This window comes from Etheostoma cragini, chromosome 6 (assembly GCF_013103735.1).
Source record: "Etheostoma cragini isolate CJK2018 chromosome 6, CSU_Ecrag_1.0, whole genome shotgun sequence".
Taxonomy (NCBI): Eukaryota; Metazoa; Chordata; class Actinopteri; order Perciformes; family Percidae; genus Etheostoma; species Etheostoma cragini.
Genome location: NC_048412.1, coordinates 4,328,549 through 4,346,650, shown reverse-complemented (window position 1 = coordinate 4,346,650; position 18,102 = coordinate 4,328,549). Strand labels below are relative to the sequence as shown.

General features: G+C 37.6%; 1 protein-coding gene across 2 annotated transcripts in view; it reads left to right on the top strand.

Annotated features, from left to right (window-relative positions):
* LOC117946090 (neurocalcin-delta A) overlaps positions 1-18,102 on the top strand; it is a 75,426-nt gene that overhangs the window by 38,922 nt on the left and 18,402 nt on the right. The gene's annotated exons all lie outside the window — the stretch shown is intronic.

Here is an 18,102-nt window from a genome sequence, read left to right as displayed (position 1 = left end):
TCCTCCTCCTCCTCCTCCTCCTCCTCCTCCTCCTCCTCCTCCTCCTCCTCTGTCTACTTCTCTAGAACTCCTCTCATTCCCTCCTTAGCAGTGCCTCCCTCCTCCAACTTAACAAAGTGGAGACAAGCCAAGCGCATGTAACAGGTCACTGTCTAAAGTATTCTAGTCACAGATATCTACTGACTCCATCCAATTAAATGCTCTGATTAGGATACAGATTTGCATTTGCTGTGCTGATTATGTTGGATTTATGGTTTGGTTTGGAGGTTGCTGTGACATAATACCTTACATGGCCTATTTGAATACACTTTTTTTATCAGTTAATAGCATTAGGTTACATAAAGGCAGATGTACAATATACTTTAGGGAGTAATACAATAATGTTGATCCTGCAATTATTTTTTTAATTTCTTGCAAATGGTGAATACTCCTGCTTTTAAAGGATCCAAATGTAAAAGATTAATCTGGATATCTTTCCTTTACTGAGAATCCCAGGAGAAATTTCAGAAGCAGACTAAAAGTAAAAAGAATTTTGTCATTCAATAGTTTGTCCAAGCTATTAGTCTTCCTTCAGTGTAAATTGTCCTTGTAAAGCAGTTTCTGCAGTCCTGTAAGCCTAAGGGCTCCTCATTCATAAGTATATTATTGTTGTGTAATGAGCTGCATGAATACCACGAGGAGCCATTTTGAGTTTAGAAACAGAAAAGGTCTGTCTTCATTTTCATCTAACAAAATAATACTTCCAAGCATACTGTTATCTAATGTTTGTGTTATGTGTTTATTATGAGCTGGATATATTGGCAGCAGTTACCCTGCAGAAAGAGCCACTGACAAACACACACACACACAAACCTCTAGCGAACAGCCAGTAGCTTTATCTGACATCCTGCAGGAGTGGATTATTCTCTTGACATGTGTGTGTGCGTGCGTGTGTGTGCGTGTGCGTGTGCGTGTGCGCGTTCTGTTGAAAATCTTCCAGCAAGAATTTCACCATCCTACAGGAGGGGGCTAAATATAATACAATTTTCAAATAGTACACATTTTTTAGAATATCATAATCTTGTACTGGTAAATGTTTAGGATTAAAACCGCTTTGATGGTGTGGCAGCTAGATGATCACTGATGACATATTAGCTTTTATCTTGGTGCTGTATTGACACAATGACATTTTTTATTCTATGTCAAAAGGCAATGAATGAACCATCTGTTATTCAGAGGAATCGGTATGTGTATGATACCAAACATATGTTTGAAGACATCTTTACACTTAGAACATCATAGACAGGGTTTCGCGCAGAAAATTTGTTAGTTGAAGTGGTAGGGTGGGGTTTGCCATCTGTATGTTTTTACCACAACATACAGGCTAAAATGCAAAGGAATAACAACAAAGACTTTTTAGAGCAAACTTCATAATGACACAAAATGATAATAATAAACCTAAACTAATTTAGAACTAACTTAAGTGCAAAGGAATGTAAATTGAATTGCTTTTTTGCAGAAAGGTGCAGTAGAAATAAAGTTGCCTGCCTTACAATCTCAGCCTGTAGTCAGTCATCAGAAAAATACTAGAAACCACTGTTGTACCTGCTTATCTCAGAGGAAGTGTATCATCAACAGCACCGCAACCGGTTTTGCCTCGCCATTGATATCATATCGCAGCTAACGCTGTCTGCGTGAAGTTTTGAAAAACTTTAACCACACTTGAAACCTTTGCCGTGACTCACTGTGACTTTAACAAAACTGCAGCGCCGACGAAAGTTTGCCCGCACCTCTGTGCGCACGCATGCATGTGTTGGAGTTCTGCTCTCTGTCAATATTAAAAGTAACTTGGTAGCTATATCGCAATATATATTTCTTTTTTTTTTTTACAACGACGACATAGTTAAGGTGGCAGACGTGTGTTTGCTTAGGCGTTTGCCTTATCTGCAAAGTGCTGCAGGAAACCCTTGTAGAAAACGATACACACTTATAAGCACAGGAATTTTGGAAATAAGCAATCAACAAGTTACTGAAACAGTTTATTTGATAGTTACATACTCATATTAGAACAAATTATAACATTTTTAACATATTGCACTAAAGTTAGTTCTCCATTAGTTCAATGATGACAACAAGGCAGTCACCAAGTTTAGTGTTGTTATTAACACTAAACTTGTTAAGTTTAATATTATTATTCATCATGCAGTCTAATTGTCAATAATATTTTTACATAATTGTGGTTTCTTTGTTTAACAACAATTAATTGCTAACATTAGCTAAGGTCTCAAGGCAGATGACTAGTAGTTGTTAATCCTGTTTTAGATATGACATATTGTAAATATATAAGTGATTATTGGTCGGACTATGTATTTTTCAATATTTCAGATGTAAGTTGCTGGCAATTAACCCTGCACCAGCGCATCTCAAACACCAGACCAAACTGTATGCACTTCGTGTTAAGAAAAATGTCTATTGATCAATTAAGTGTTAGTGATGTTTAATATACGCGTGGATTTTTACAAAAAAAGTTGAAGGCAAAAAAAAACTTTTTGTTGAAAATAAAATATTGTTAAAATATTATTTAATCACATTTTTGAGACAATTAATCACACAACAAAATTGTGAATTGTTAAGGTTCTAATCACAACATGACTGATTCTCTTCTGCCAATGATCTTTTTGCATCACATTCCGCCCCCTCTTTCTCTCTCTCTCTCTCCCCCTCATTTTTTGTCTATACTGTCACTCTCAGATAAAGATAAGATTATAAAACAGCCTGGGGTGCACTGTCCTATCACTACGGTGAGAACAACATCAATACATCACAACCAAAGAAATCCAATATTCTGACAAATTGAAAATATAAAAGAACAAGTAGTACAATTTTAAAGAATAACAATGTAATGCATAGTTCTTCGTTAAAGGTGATTAGTTCTAGTGCTGTCAATATCTTTTGTCTCCTCTACAGTTAACTTATCAGAACTCTGCACATTGATCACGATATATGTGTGTAAGTTTGTGAGCATGCAGTACCTGTGTGTTTGCAGGTGGGTGAAAGCAGAGTGGCAGTGACTTGCATGTATTACACTAAGTGTGTGTCTGTTCTAAACATATGAATGCAGGTTTTCTGCCTGTCTAGGTGAGTTTAAAGTGTGTTTCTTTGTGGAACTGGTGGAAATAAATTGTTGCATTAGGTTCTAAATAAAAGTCAAAATTAATCTAAAATAGCTATATCATGGAAAAGGGGACTTGACTCCCTCCTAGTATTCTTCTGCTTCAGTGCCCACAAATACACAAAGATTTGTGTTTGATGTACACATCCGTTGGAAGAAGAAAAAAAAGAAGAAAAGAAATTAAGTTTAATTCTGCTGTGTTCAATTTTATGAGCCAGACTTCTATAATATCTTGTTTTGTACTTAAGGGAGTCTCATATAACACTGGTGGAAACTAACTTGAAGCGGTTTATATAAGTGTTGATTTATGACCTGAACCAGAGACGGTGACAGAAACCGAGAGAAATGGAAAGAGTTTTGGGCTATTTCCACACTACTACTATGTTTTAATGTTACAAAAAACAGTTAGATGTATTTCCTGCCTGGATTCCTTTCACTCTTTTATCAGGTGTTAAATAATTACTGCTCTTGGTGCTATAGCAAACCAGGAGACGGTATCAAGCAGTGTAGGGCTTTGTCAAATTTATGTATTTAACTGTTATTATTTAGAGAGAGAGAGTGTTTCTGATTAAGGTTGCCATCAATTTAATATACTGTATGTCAAAATTGAACTACTGACATTCCAGATACACTGGTAGGTGTAGGGGTAAGTGATTATAGGCTGTCGATAACTCCTTTGTGTGTGTGTGTGTGTGTGTGTGTGTGTGTGTGTGTCTCTGTGTGTGTGTGTCTCATCAATTGGATTTTTATTATAAGTTTTGGTTGTTCTTTATTCATTCTGCAGATGCAGAATGATGGTAATTAACCTGTATAGTATAATTTACACTTTTGTATATTTTTTTGTGGAAAAATGTTTTAAAATGTGGGCCTTTTCACATATACACACTCAAAGAGAGGGCCATTTATGTTTGAACTCCTGCTCTCAAATGGGAAACACAAACTTCACTGAAGTGAATGGATGTCACAGTTAAGGTACTTGACACGCTAGGTTTGAGAACTTTGCAGTTTAGCTGGAATATACAGTATGCATAGTCAACAATGGCAATGGCCACTCTATTAAATTGTATGTATGTTATTATGTTGCACTCAAATCTTAAACTGTTTGTGCAGTGTAAATTAACAACTCTGCTGAAGGAGCAGGTGTTAAAACGCACATTACACTCAAGTGTGGAAAGGTTGGTCACCTTGGTTACTGTGCTTCGATGGCTGTGACATCTTTCATTACTGCACTTCCTTTAAAGGTCAGAACTAAAAGGAGAGGGAAGCCGACACTTCTCTCCCGAGGTGTTGTGGTAGTTCTAGATAATAGTTACTCATTGACTGTCATAGTAACCCCACGCTTGATGGATGTGTAAAACAATCATCAGACAAAGTTGTCTTCCATTGGTGTTAGGGTTGGGCATCGTTCTTATTCCAATACCGATTCTTTCTTTCGATTCGGTTCTTAACGATTCTCGATTCAGATACTTTGAGTTCAATAATGATTTACAGTTTTACTGGGCTTTTTCAAAGTCAAATAAAGCCACACAACAAGCGCCTGGAAGTACGGTGGCCGCCACGGAAACCAATTCTCAAAGCTCAATCCTAATTGTAGTAAAGGAAAACATGACTTACCCCGCCTTCAACTTGCACCATTTCATCCATCCAACAAACAAAGCATGGGAGAAATAGGCAGTTCACACTGACCACTCTTTGATCTTTTTGCAGTCTACACCTCACAACCGTTAATTATGTTTTATATCTATGTCATGCCAACTAAATGTAGCAACATATTTTGGAGAAGATGCAAGTGAACTGTTGTGATACTGCAGAATTATACCTTTACTCTGTCTTTCAAACCTATCAATGATGAGCTTAATTTTTTTTCACATTTCGACACATGAACTATACACACTTTATTTCATTGCAAGTAGGTTTTTGTGAGCATGTAGCAGAAAATAAGTGTTAATGCTTTGCAAATACTTTGCATTTAATTGTAATTTCAATTAATTCTATGCGAATTAAAATGGATTCATTTTTGCCTGCGTGGCCTGCAGCATTGATGAGTGACTATGGCCGGGGACTCATCAGTGATTTTCAGAAGTGGAAAAATATACAATGGCGTGAGAAAATAGGGCTGCACAGTTAATCACAATTTTATCAAAACGCAATATGGACTAGTGCAACATGGCTAAATATGTGTCTGACTATTTTGAAGTATTCTGGTGCAGAGAAATGACAAATGGCCTACAAATCTAATCCTACAGACGTAAGAAAAAAATCTTTGTTTGGTACAGATCCTCGCAAAAATCAAATATAAAAGTTTACATTGTATTTTAATAATTGTCAATAAAAAGGGGATTAATGATACAAAACTGATCAGAAATAGTGTCACTCTCCATCCCCTGTGAAAGCAAGCCGAGCGAAAGCTTGTAGACGGACAGATGTAAGTGGTGGTTTTGTGGGACAGCTGGTCAGCTGCACTCTTGTCATTCTCTAATAGCCTTCTTTATAAAGCAGTCATAGGTCATTCAACTGAAATCCATCCCCAATGAGGTGCAGAATGCTTTTAGAGATTGCCCTGACCTAAAGCATAGCCTCAGACTATAAGCTCCCATAGCATAGCGGTTTAGGGGGAACTATGGGAAACAGATTTCTATTTCTATTTTAAGCCTCAGAAAGGAATTCAAAAACGTTGTCATGTCATGCTGGACACAAGAGACAAAAGAAGGAGTTCTTTTTTCAGTGAGCTGTTGCTTTCTAGAGTGTACTTGTTGGTGGTACTTTGTACTGCAAAAAAACAATTCCAAGCTGGCATCACTGAGAATTGTTCTGGTTTTTTTGAGTCAGGAAAGCACACGTCACTACTCACAGTTTGGGAATCAAAGGATCATCAAGATTGTCATTATTAGTGTGTACAACAATTTACTTTATTTGCTTTTTAAATTTTAATCAGACAGACACTTTATAATTGTGGTTCACTCACTTGTCATAATGTTGGTGGACACTAAAAAATAGATAGATTGGCATTATAGTCAATATCTTAGGGATTTCAATACTTTTACTTTGTGTGTTTGGCCATTTTTACCTGGCTACACAGAAGGAAGCTGGATATTCATGCCTTTAAACAAAGTAGAAATTCATCTATGTGTTGCAGCTGTCATTTGTTGCCAGTCTCCTACTGTTGTTTGTTAGTGAAATATGATACCACAGTATTCAACATTTTTCAGTGGTTTTAGTTAATGTGTTTTGGAAATGAGAGGACATTAACATGATTTTTTTTAAACGTTTGACAGGAAGCAGGAAGCCAACCACATCTGATTTTAGTGTCAGCCGTTACAGTAGTTTGGATCATCTACTGTAAGGGATACAAATATTTAGTCACATCGACATTATACTTGTCCAAATGTGTACTTTAGATCTATTTGTCAAAAACAACAGTATGCTTTTTTTAGTAAAGGGACTCTTTTAAATGTAATGGCATTGATCAAAGGCTGCTTAGTGGGCATTTTGCCAACATCAATGTTTTTGGTCAAAAAATATTGTGATATTTGATTTTCTCCACATCGCCCAGCTCTAGTGTAAATTAATCATTTAACCCTGGGTCTAAACAATTTTAAGGTAAGCAGTAGAAAATAAGCATTTGCCCATATTGTCAGCGCAGTGTGTTACGAGATAATGTTGCATTGTGTCGTAGCAAAGGTTTAGCCAGGTTTCCTTTGCTTTGAATACCCGTCATTGCTTTGGCTCATATAAACCTTTGTCATCATCATTGATCTTATATAAAGAATCCTTTTGCAAATCCATTTAGTATATATATACTCACTGGGTCTGGATGTGTTTGGTGCTTGTCCAAGCCCAGTGGAGGATCAATGTCCAGATGTAGACCATGAAGACTTTATGAAGGAACATTTGGCACTGGACACTGTACACTCATCATAGATTAGCTTTAATAGTTTAATTATTCACTCCTCCTAACTTAATTCAATATCAAATTAGATCATTTTGGCCACAACTAAGAGAAAATTACTACTTGAGCAAAAATAGCATGGCTTGACATTAAATATTGCTTTTGGGACAGTACAGAGAAGACACCGGGAATGATGAAATGTGTTTCATATGAATTCTGATTTGATACTTGAAAATATCTAACTGCTGATGACATTATTTTGAGTAGCTGTTCTTTCTACAATTCACACGGAGCACAGAAGCAGCTCTCAGCCCAAATGGAAGATCTTGAATTATTCACAATATAGCATGTGAATCATTTTCCAAAGGAAGTGTTGCATGGAGTGGATAGATCACAGATACTACTTCTTATTCCTTAGTGCCTGCACATATTTTTGTCAGTCAATGTGCATGCCTTACGGGGTGTTTGAGGCAAAAGGAGGAGAGTGCAAACACTAAATTGTCACTAAGAAATGATTCAAATGCAACATCTGCATGGAAATTGCTTTGTGAAGATGTGCATTTGTTGTGAGCGGTCAGAAATGAATATGCTAACGTATAAAGGGGATATTGTATTGTATGCTCATATGTTGCGGCAGCTGCTCAAACAGATAGATATTTTAATACCACACAGATCTCTGGTCTCTAAGAATTAATCCATTGAAAATACGTTCAACAATAAAAAGCATTCGACAAAAAGGAGATTAAAACGGCACGCATTACATACAGACAAGAGAGACAGTGCTCTTCTGACACACGCAAATCAACAATAACATGACAACAACCATCACAGAGCACATTATACTGTAATGTTAGGTAGAAGTAGCTAAGCATAGTCTCATATTGCCAGACCGTCCTCCACAGCACTGCGAAGGAGGGTCTGGCAAGTCCACACAGCATTCCAGGATGGGAGAAAAACATTCTCTGTTTTTTTTGGGCATTTCTTAAAACCAATCACAATCGGCATAGGCACTCCTAAACACGGGATGACGCAACATTGTCTCTTCAGAATAGCCTCGGGAATTAACTTGTTTTGATGGAATGTGTACTTTTAAAAGTTGTTTTAGTCATGCAACAAAATAAATCTTGGAAAATAAGTCTTGTACTGATAGTCTAGCTAGCTGTCTGGATTTACCCGACATAGATCTGAGGAGCAGTTCACCATAGTCCTCAGAAATCCACCGGAGTTTAAAATACCAACGCAAAGAAAGCGGAAGGTGACGGACATCCGGACGAAAATGAGGGACATTTCTGATGGCACCTTAACAATCCCATAAATTAAACATCGTCACTATGGACTATACTAAGCATAACAATGACAACTAAAACAACACCTTACTGTTCTAGTGTTCGCAAGTTTGGCTTCTTATAAACCAGGCTTCTACTGTTATTGAGACGAATTGGTAAGACTAGCTGTTAAATGGTGTTGAAAAACTTTTCAATTAAAAACTACATCGAGGTTAGTTCAAAATTATATTGTAAAACAGGGTAAACCGAGATCACAATTTTATAACGATTAATCTTTTTTTTTTTTTTACTTCTGGTTCAGCACACTGTAGGCCTACTGTATGTATCATGTTATGTTACCAGTAGCCCAGTAAGTAGACTATTTGTTAAGTTGTTAAGCCTTTCAATTATATATGAATAAAAGATTGATAAGTGGGTCCTGATTGAGTGCAGCTACAATATGTCCTAATTAAGGGGAGGAATCTTCCAGAAGATTTACCAAACAAAGGTGGCTCATTGGTCAAGTCAGAAATGCTAGTTTTATGTTACCAGAGTTTACACTTTACCACAAGATGGAAGCAAATATATATTTATTATTAAAGTTTGTGATTTTAGATAGAATGTCAGCATTCCGGAAGCAAAAGATGCATGATGTGTAACACACTGGCGTCTAGTGTGTGTTTGTGCTTGTAGTCCAGACCTGTCAGCTGTCTTTTCACACAAATGTTGATTCGTCTGTTACTACTTCCGCCCCTTCGCTTAATGGCAGAACAACTCTGTCCAACCATTCCGTCTCCAAATCTTTCATACAGAATGGCAAGTGGGAATAATCGTTCCAATCGTGGGAGGCTCTGGCAGAAAAAGCTGATTGGCCAAAACTACTTCTCTATTGGCTTTAGCGTGGTTTGATTGTTATTGTGAGACGTGAAGTATACAGACTTGGCCAGACTTGGATCAAATTACAGTTGTATGGAACTCACCTCTAATTATATTTACATTAATCAGGTACAGATTCTGACTTTCCTTTATACAATACAGAAAATGATCCAAACTGCCTACCAGTCTATATATACTGAGTCATCCTAATGCTCCAAAACATTTTTACTGTTCAACACTTCCTAGTTTCTTGGGTTCATCCTGACCCCCGACCTCCACTGTGATGTAACTTCCATTCTGTTTATTATTTTCTGTGGTGTTCTATCCTGTTTCTATATTTATTTTTTTGACCACAGGAAGCAGAGCGAGCTTTGTTGCATCCCCAGGGGCATTCTTCAATCAGAACCATCTCAAGCTCTGTCCGAGTCAAATTTTGTCTTTCCCTTTTGTCTTTTTTTTTTTTACCCGTCTTACTGTCTTACTACTGTCTCGCATAATGCATACACTGTTAGGCATGTCGACCTCGCCCTTATTTTGTGACAGCCATACATTCTCCAGCTGCTCTTGTAATTTCTCTGCAAACAGTTTTTATCAGTTATAGTTCAGCTTTGGCAAATTTTACAGACTTGCTTCACCTTTCACATGCTAATTAAAATTTGTATGCAGCAGGTTTGATTGAGTATAAAGCAGTTCTTTTTTATCATCAGTCATCAGTTTTAAGGAAAATTTACTTTGAACAAACAAAGTACAACCAAAACAGGCAGAAGTTTGTGTATTAAGCATTTAAAGCAGCTATGCAGTTTTTGACTGTTTATGAAAGAATCTCAATTTATACTGATGCCTTTCTATGACCTATATAAGCAAACAAGACCATCAGCAAGAAGACTGGCTCTTTCTTTATAGTTTTTCTTAATGCCTGTCCCCAGGTCTGATCCCTGAGGAATCAGACAAAACTATTTATGGCACGGACACCGGAAGAGACTATGTTTATGTATTGAGTAGTATGTTAGCCAGTTAAAAGAAAGCAGGAGGAGATTTTTGTAAAATGTAATTTTTTCAAAGAGAAAAACAGTGGAATTGACCAAAGAACAACAAAAACCTAAACAAGGAAAGTAGAGTAATAGAGTACAGGCAAAAACATGAGAAAAACCTTTGTCGGCCATTCAACCGATCCTAAATTGGCCCTCTCCCTCCTAGAGAGGTACAAATAATATTTATTGTACATCAATATATAAATTAATGTTATCAGATAAAACCAAGTTTACGTTGTTTTACCATCATATTATAAGTTATTTATCCTACTTACCCACAAATAGATGCATTACCTCGTTGTTATGCATTTTCCAAACATCGGTTTTCAAAACAGAATATTATTCATTTCAAATAATTTGCATCTTTTCTTTTACTTGCTTCCAACACCAATGCACCCACAAGCAAGATCAAGGTCTTTGCAACACGAGGCGGGGTTGTAGTATAATTTTGAGTGGAAATTTATGATTAGCCACTGTAGATTGGATAGGTACAGCACAAATGCAATAATGGGGGATGGGCTTGCATTAAATTTAAGCAGTAGTCAGACTATGCACTAAAGCTGTTAAAGCTAGCACAGAACCATAATTATTTCAATAGCAGACAGACAGACATCTATTCCTGTTATAACCCATGAGATAGTCATCCAGCCAATTAACCAGGTCCAATGATCCAGACAGAGAACTCCCACCAGGGCACCACAGACAGGGAGCCAAACAAATTAGACACAACCTCCTTTTCTGTTGGACAAAAAGGGAAGTAAAAAAAGAAGACAGTCTTTACAGACATGCAATCCAAGCTGATTCTCATAACAGTCCACTCCATGATCCTTACACATTTACATATATAGTACTTGTAAGCAATAAACAGTAAAGCTGTTATATAATTCTTATTCAAAACCTCTGATGTGGAAAATAACATAGTTGTACAGGACCAGTGACACTGTGGCTACATAGATGAAATTACATAACCGTTAAGTTGATTATGAAAGTGACTTGGGGAAGTGTGTCATCTTGTGCTTCTCATTGGTTCACTCTTTTTCTCCTGAATCACAATGTGTGGTTGTTGCCTACTTCCCTTCCTCCTACCAGGTCTGTTACCATAGCAACCTGGTGAAGGCTAAGAAGGCCATTTAAAAGTATAAGGGCTGAAAATATGGACTGTGGGCAGCATGAAGCTAACCAGCTAGCAACCCTAATTAATTGCATGTGTGCTGTCTCACTGTCTCATCAGGTATGGTGTCGATTTGATGGCAACGGGTTTGCACACGTATGGTTCAGCTTGGCTAGAAAAAAAAAAAAGAAGGAAGAATCAAGGAGTCAGATCCTAGAGAAGTTAGCTTTAGCCCAAGTAGTAAAAACTCATCTGCCCCCCCATATCACCTTCTACCAGTGCCTGTCTTCGTGTTTTCCCACCTCACCCTCCAGTGTCAAAGCATTGTCAGGATGTTTGAGGGGGAGAGGTTTCCCCTTTTTGGATCCAGACTGATTTTAGCTTAAAATGTGGATGGGTAAAAAGCCCTTATTGTGCATCAGTCAGACGGCACTCTTACCAAAATAGCAAAAAACAAGTACTTTGGTTAATTGGCCTTAAACAAATGGCTTTATTGTCTTAATGTGACAGGAAAAGGGAGACCAGAGTGGTGTCTCTTAGTTGTAGTAGGATGTAGGTAGATGTAGGTATTTTCTTATTTTAATTTCTATTTTTGTATCTATGTCTTTGTCCTTTTCTGTCTCACCTTCCCACTCCCATTGTTTTGGCGACTCAAGCTGCTGCCTTGCACTAAGAAAAACCAAATGTACAGATGTTTCTTTATATACAAAAAGACACTATTTGGGTTTTCATCCCAAAATGCATTAGGGTTTCCATTAAAAAAAAATTTGTAGTAAGTAGAGCAATGAACCAAATGAATAAGGGCCACATATGCACATATTGGCTCTAAACATTTTGATGCAAAGTCATGGCAAATTATATACTAACACCCGACAAAGTACTTCAGGAATGGAAAGGGAGCTTTCCAAAGTGATGTGCTCTACTTGCACTCAATCTAAAACCTTGTTGCAACTTGCTAACATTATAAGCAAAATCACAAGGCGGTAGGCTTACACAATTTGAGGAAAATGTGAATCACGATTTCTTTAGCTTAGAACTGATATCACAATTCTCTGCCACAATTTTTTTCTCATAAGGTGTAATGTTTATTGCACACTTGAACCATGACAAAACAAATTGGCACTACCAAACATAGATTTTTTTTGGCACCTATAGCACATTGCGCATCACCACAAGCCTGTAAACAAAGAGGCTTCAATGAAGAGAAGAGAGAGCATTGCAGCTCTTGGAGCGCTTTAAAACCTATTTTATACAGTCTGTTTAAAACTCACAGAAGAAAGTTGACTCGTAAAATTAAATGAGAAAAAAGTTGACTTGTAAAAAAATTGAATGATAATAAAAGTCATTTAAATTAAAAACTCTGTCCAACCATTCCGTCTCCAAATCTTTTATACAGAATGGCAAGCCGGAATAACGGCGTTAATGTTACTACATCCGCTGTCAACTTAACAACGGAAAAACTGTCACTCCATTCCGTTTCCAGGGTTTCCCCCAGTAAAGTTGTTCGGCCTGGTGGCAGGTGTCTTTTTTTGACGAGGGCCCGGCTGGGGTCAGTCTCAGACTGATGGCTACATTAGAGCCAAATAGTTTCTGTGACAAAAGAATTATGGTCGGAATTGCGAAATTGAGAATTTAAAAAACAACTATGAGACAGATTCCATAGGGCTCTGCATTAAGTCAATGCTAAAAGCTAACTTGGGATTAAAAAATATTACTACATCCAAGTTTCTAACCGAGCATTGTTACTACTTTCAAGATTTTTTTCCCAAGTGACTTAGGCCTGGCGGGGGGCAACTTAAGCCCAATGGGCCACCAGGGTTGCAATACACTGGGGGGTAAAACCCAGGTCTCCAAATCTATTGTTATACAGAATGGCAAGGCGAATAACAGTGCAACTTTCCCGCCTTGAACAGGCTGTGTGAAAGGGACTTAAGATTCATTTTCCCCAGGAATCTACTGCAGCTGGACCATAAGCCTTTTCATCCTCTGCAACAGCTGGTGTCATTGGTTTGGGTAAATGGGGTAGCCGGGGCTAAATGGCATTATAGGACAAACTACTCCTATCATTAGTTGTGTTCTTGTTTTTTGTTGTTATTTTAAAGTTGTAGGCTGGTGCCCTATTGTATCCTACCTTGTAAAAGACATCAGAGTGGTTATTTTGGTTGAATAGATGTTCTTTTCATGGAACTTTTGGGATGCCCTAGTGAACCGCGATTACAGCGTCACCATTTGAATGGCTGTTAAAGTCTACCAACCTGTTGGCAATGGTCTAGTTTTGTTGTGGTTAATATACTAACGATTATAATTTATCAATGTAATTAGAACTGTCTGGATTAGCTGCTTCAAATGAAGGATACATGCAGACTAGACTGCTGTAAGGTTTTAAGTCTACAATATTATCATTATTTGACACCCTGGTTCATAGGAAGGATTTTTTTATATCTTTGAGTCTATGCAACTGTTGATCAAAGTTGGTTGCTTGCTACTAACCTCACACACCTCCACCCGCACAATCACCTATACACACATCGGCACATCCTTCAGTCATTGATTCTGTGTATTTGACTGAGTAGCCTGTGTGCCCATGCGTATGTGTGTGCAGCGCACTCAGCCAGAAAGCTCATCAATGGCTGGAAGATTTTGCTGAATGTTACTATGGTAACTGCAGTGAAATTGCTTCATAAGAGAGTAAATTATTCATGTGTAGGGTGACATAAAACAGAGATGAAGAGTATGGAAATAAGGAGATATACTGTCTCTATCTGTTTTCATCGTGCTCCATGTCTCATCCGCCTCTCTCACTGCTTCAGTCTCCATACCTCTCGTCTATCAGTGTCAGAACCGTGTCATAAATGTATTTATACAGAATTAACATCATCACAGTCTTCACAGCCTTTCATCCTAGAGAGCCTTTGTGTTTGCATAGACATTGTTTTGTCCAGCAGCTTAACTGGTGTGCGTGCGTGTGTGCGTGCGTAAGTGCGAAGTGGTTAGCTTTTTATAATCTGAATCTGAATCCGAGCCATAGAACAGTTCTTCCCAGGCTCTATTTGAATCTGAACCCTCTTCCGCTCCGGTCCACACGTTTGATTTGAATGATAATCAGCATTCAAATGGTTCTGCAGGTGGCACTAAGGGAGGAAATGTGAGTGGATGAGAGACAGAAACAGTGGAAGCATCTGCCTGCTTCAAACAAACTTCTGTGTACAAATCAATCGGCCAATCATATCACACAGCCCAGTTGCTCTTACCTTTTCTGAACTATAGCTGATATTTGAGGTTGCACAAAAAAACGGGGTGGGATCATGAACACAAAGTCATGCAAATGAGTACATTCTTTATTTATAACTTATTATTAAAGTTGTAAAGTTGTAGAACATGGTGGTAAATGGGAATGTTATATCTAAACTGTTATAACTATTTGTTAGATGGATAAATGCACCTTTTTTTCATTGCCACAGACTTTCCTTTTTCCTTACCATTAATATGTAAAAGACTGAAACTTCAAGTCTCTTGATTTTCTCCTTTGCAGACCGAAGTATCTCAACAACTGTTGGATGGATTGCTGTTAGGGCTGCTCAATTAAAGAAAAAAATAATAATAACAATTATTTTGGTCAATATTGAAATCACGATTTTTAACACAATTACTCATTAACCTTTGGATATAATGGATAGTGTCCAAGGTATAATCTTTTAGTGTTCTTTATTTCAGTCTGACTTTGGATAAGAATAAAATCTGTTTTACTACTGTGTAGGATCAGCTTTTACAGATGTCACACATAACTTTACACAGCTAATGAACAATTCCAGATACTTAACACAATGTTGCATCACACGTCACATTTTCACTCACTATGACCACTACTAGCCTACTGTCATTACTTAACATTGTGTTAAAATGCAAACAATTATGTCGCCCATAGTTGACTTATTTACCAGCTACCTAAGTAAAAGTCTACAGACTTGAAGTTCCAAGCTAAATTTGGATAAAAGTGATTGATATGGTGGTCAAAGTAGGTGTGTATATAAACAGAAATGAATTTGTGAACTAGTTGACACTAGTTGTTATCTCATCTGATCCTACCTGGCCCGTTGATGTAGAAAGTGAGGAGAGACTGTCAGATTGCAGTCTTTGGAGAGTAAATGTTTAGATTTACTACTCCTCCCAGCCCAGCTGTAAGAAAGCAGCCTTCAAACACTATCTGACATTCTGAACAGCATACTGAAGTGTGCAGCAGCCTTGAGAGCAGCTAAACAAAAATCCATGTCATCCCAAAAGTGGGTTGCCAGCAGCATCCTTAGTTGCCTGAGCATGTCATCAGGAGCAGCAGAGTGGTTTCATCAGTATGTTTTTGTCCAGACTGGAAATGGAGAATACCGTAACAGGTGACAGGGGAGTGTGTGTGTGTGTGTGTTAGCAGAAGACAGGGTCATGGCTAAGGATTCCATTAGTGAGGAGCCTGGCGACAGACTGTTGTGTAATCACTCTGAGGGTCAGTTGCTGTTGTAGCACTTTAAACGGTAGTGCGGTAATTGGCATTAAGTCTTTTTTTTTTTTACTTTCTCAGCCAAAGTTTCACATATGTAGTTTTATAGGACACAGGACTACTCCTGCCCAAAACAAACTCCCCCAAAGGTCTTTGAATTAATTAACTTTATGTTATAAGTCTTTGATGCTCTTTTATTTAATGTGGAAGGCCTTTTCTTTGTCATTTCTTTGTTTGCCTACTTTTGGAAACATTTTGGAAAAGAAGACTGAAAGGGAAGTGGAAAAACAGAATACACTCTAGAGAGCATGGATAAAATCTCCTAAAAGTAACAACTAATTAAATCTCTCTGAATGGCATCCGAAAATTGCTATCAAAGACTTGGTGCAGAGAACTCATTGGGTATGTTTACATGCACACCAATATTCTACTAATATTCCGAATCTGATACAGGTCATGTAAACAGCATATTCTGGTTGAAGAATAAAGAATGAATAAGGCCTTTTCTGAATATAAGATATCCCGGCATTACTCAGGTTTTAGAGGCATTCTCTGGACATGCATACAGCGCATTTGTAATTTGCGTCTTAATCAGAGTTTTTACCGCCGGTTTATGGTCAGCTCTGTGCGTTGCTATGGTTGCAGTACACAAACCAACCAGCCAACAAGTTGCAAGGCTGCAGACCCAATAAGGAGAAACACAGTAACTATTTGGGGGGATTTTTGCACACATCACGCCGACTTTTTCAAGAAGCTGTTTGAAGGAATGAAAGAGGGACGCTGTGTTTGTACGGTCGTACGGGTAAACTCGGAAAAATCATATTTTGCACAGCTGCATGTAAACGGGAATATTATTTAAATATTCACTTTCATTAGCCATTTAAACAGCTTAGTTAGAATATTACATGCATGTAAACATAGTCAATGTTTCTTATTCTGAAAAAGCTTTGCATCCACATTTAGGTTGGCAAATTGTGCTTTTAGCCGTGTTACCTGCATGGATGTCAACATGGGTTGATTGTGGTCTAAAACAACTACAACCATTAGACGGATTGCCATGAACGTTTGAACAGACATTTATGTTCCCCTGAAGATGAATCCCTCTGACTGTAGTAATCGCCTGTGTTTTCCAAGTGCCACCATGAGGTTGACTTCTGTGGTTTTAAGTGAAAGCGCTTTAAATGGATTGCAATGAAATTTGGATTTATTGAACAACTGAAAGGCTTGTTAAATTCATGCCATTGTCAGTCCATTTTGAGGCGGTGTGAGAGTCCCATACAGTAAACGCTAAACCTCACTCACAACAGATATGTCAAGATCTATAAACCATCGGACGGTTGAAAAAGAGCTGTGTGTAAAAACCCACCGTTAGCCTTGCAAAATTTTTGTAAACATCCTAGGTTTTACTTTACTTACTTACCAGGATTACAGTAAGAAGCTTGCCGTGTGTAGTATTATCATCTGGGGTAACCAGATGTCCTTCTGTTACTCTGCATTGTAGTCTCCAGGTTATCTTGTGTTTATTGATATACTGTGTGTACGGCTTGTTAAATTTGGCTGTGTTATCTCCCCTTTCCACATGTTTCAGTATGCTGCTGTTTAAATGCTAAGCAGTTATTTGCTGTGTTCAGTGTGTAAACAAAATAAAACAAAGGAGAATGTCAAACGTAATTCCCTACAAACAAGATTCTTCCATTAATTTGTGTGCCAAGTGATTGTTCCTCTTGATTATGATTCTGTCCCACCAAGACATCAAAGCCGTTTTTGTCATCCTTTTTACCAAAAGACATGTAGACGCTGTTGTGTAGCATTAACTGGCTGGCTGGCGACTAGTGTTTTAGGGCACTCTGAGAGTAGGCAATTCAATACTCTGATAAGTTATCACTTCTCAAATAGTCTTGCTTACATTTTGGAATATCTACTCAATATCCTTGGTTAAACCTTGAGTGTAGGCAGTCTGTTTTTTTTTTTAGTATCTGTCATGATTTGACTTGATGTTGGTAGATTTAAAGAGTTCTCACTCTTTTTCTTATTTCTTTCTACGAGATTGTAGTAGTCAACCAGAAACTGTAGACAACCTGTCGGATGTGAGAAACAAACTTTCTGCAGTTGTTTTCATTTCCTATTGTTTCCTATAGCGCAGTTATATATAGTATATATGCACATATATATGCATATATGCATATATATGTATATATGCATATGTATATATGCATATATATGCATATATGCATATATATGTATATATGCATATGTATATATGCATGTATGTGTGTGTGTGTGTATATAT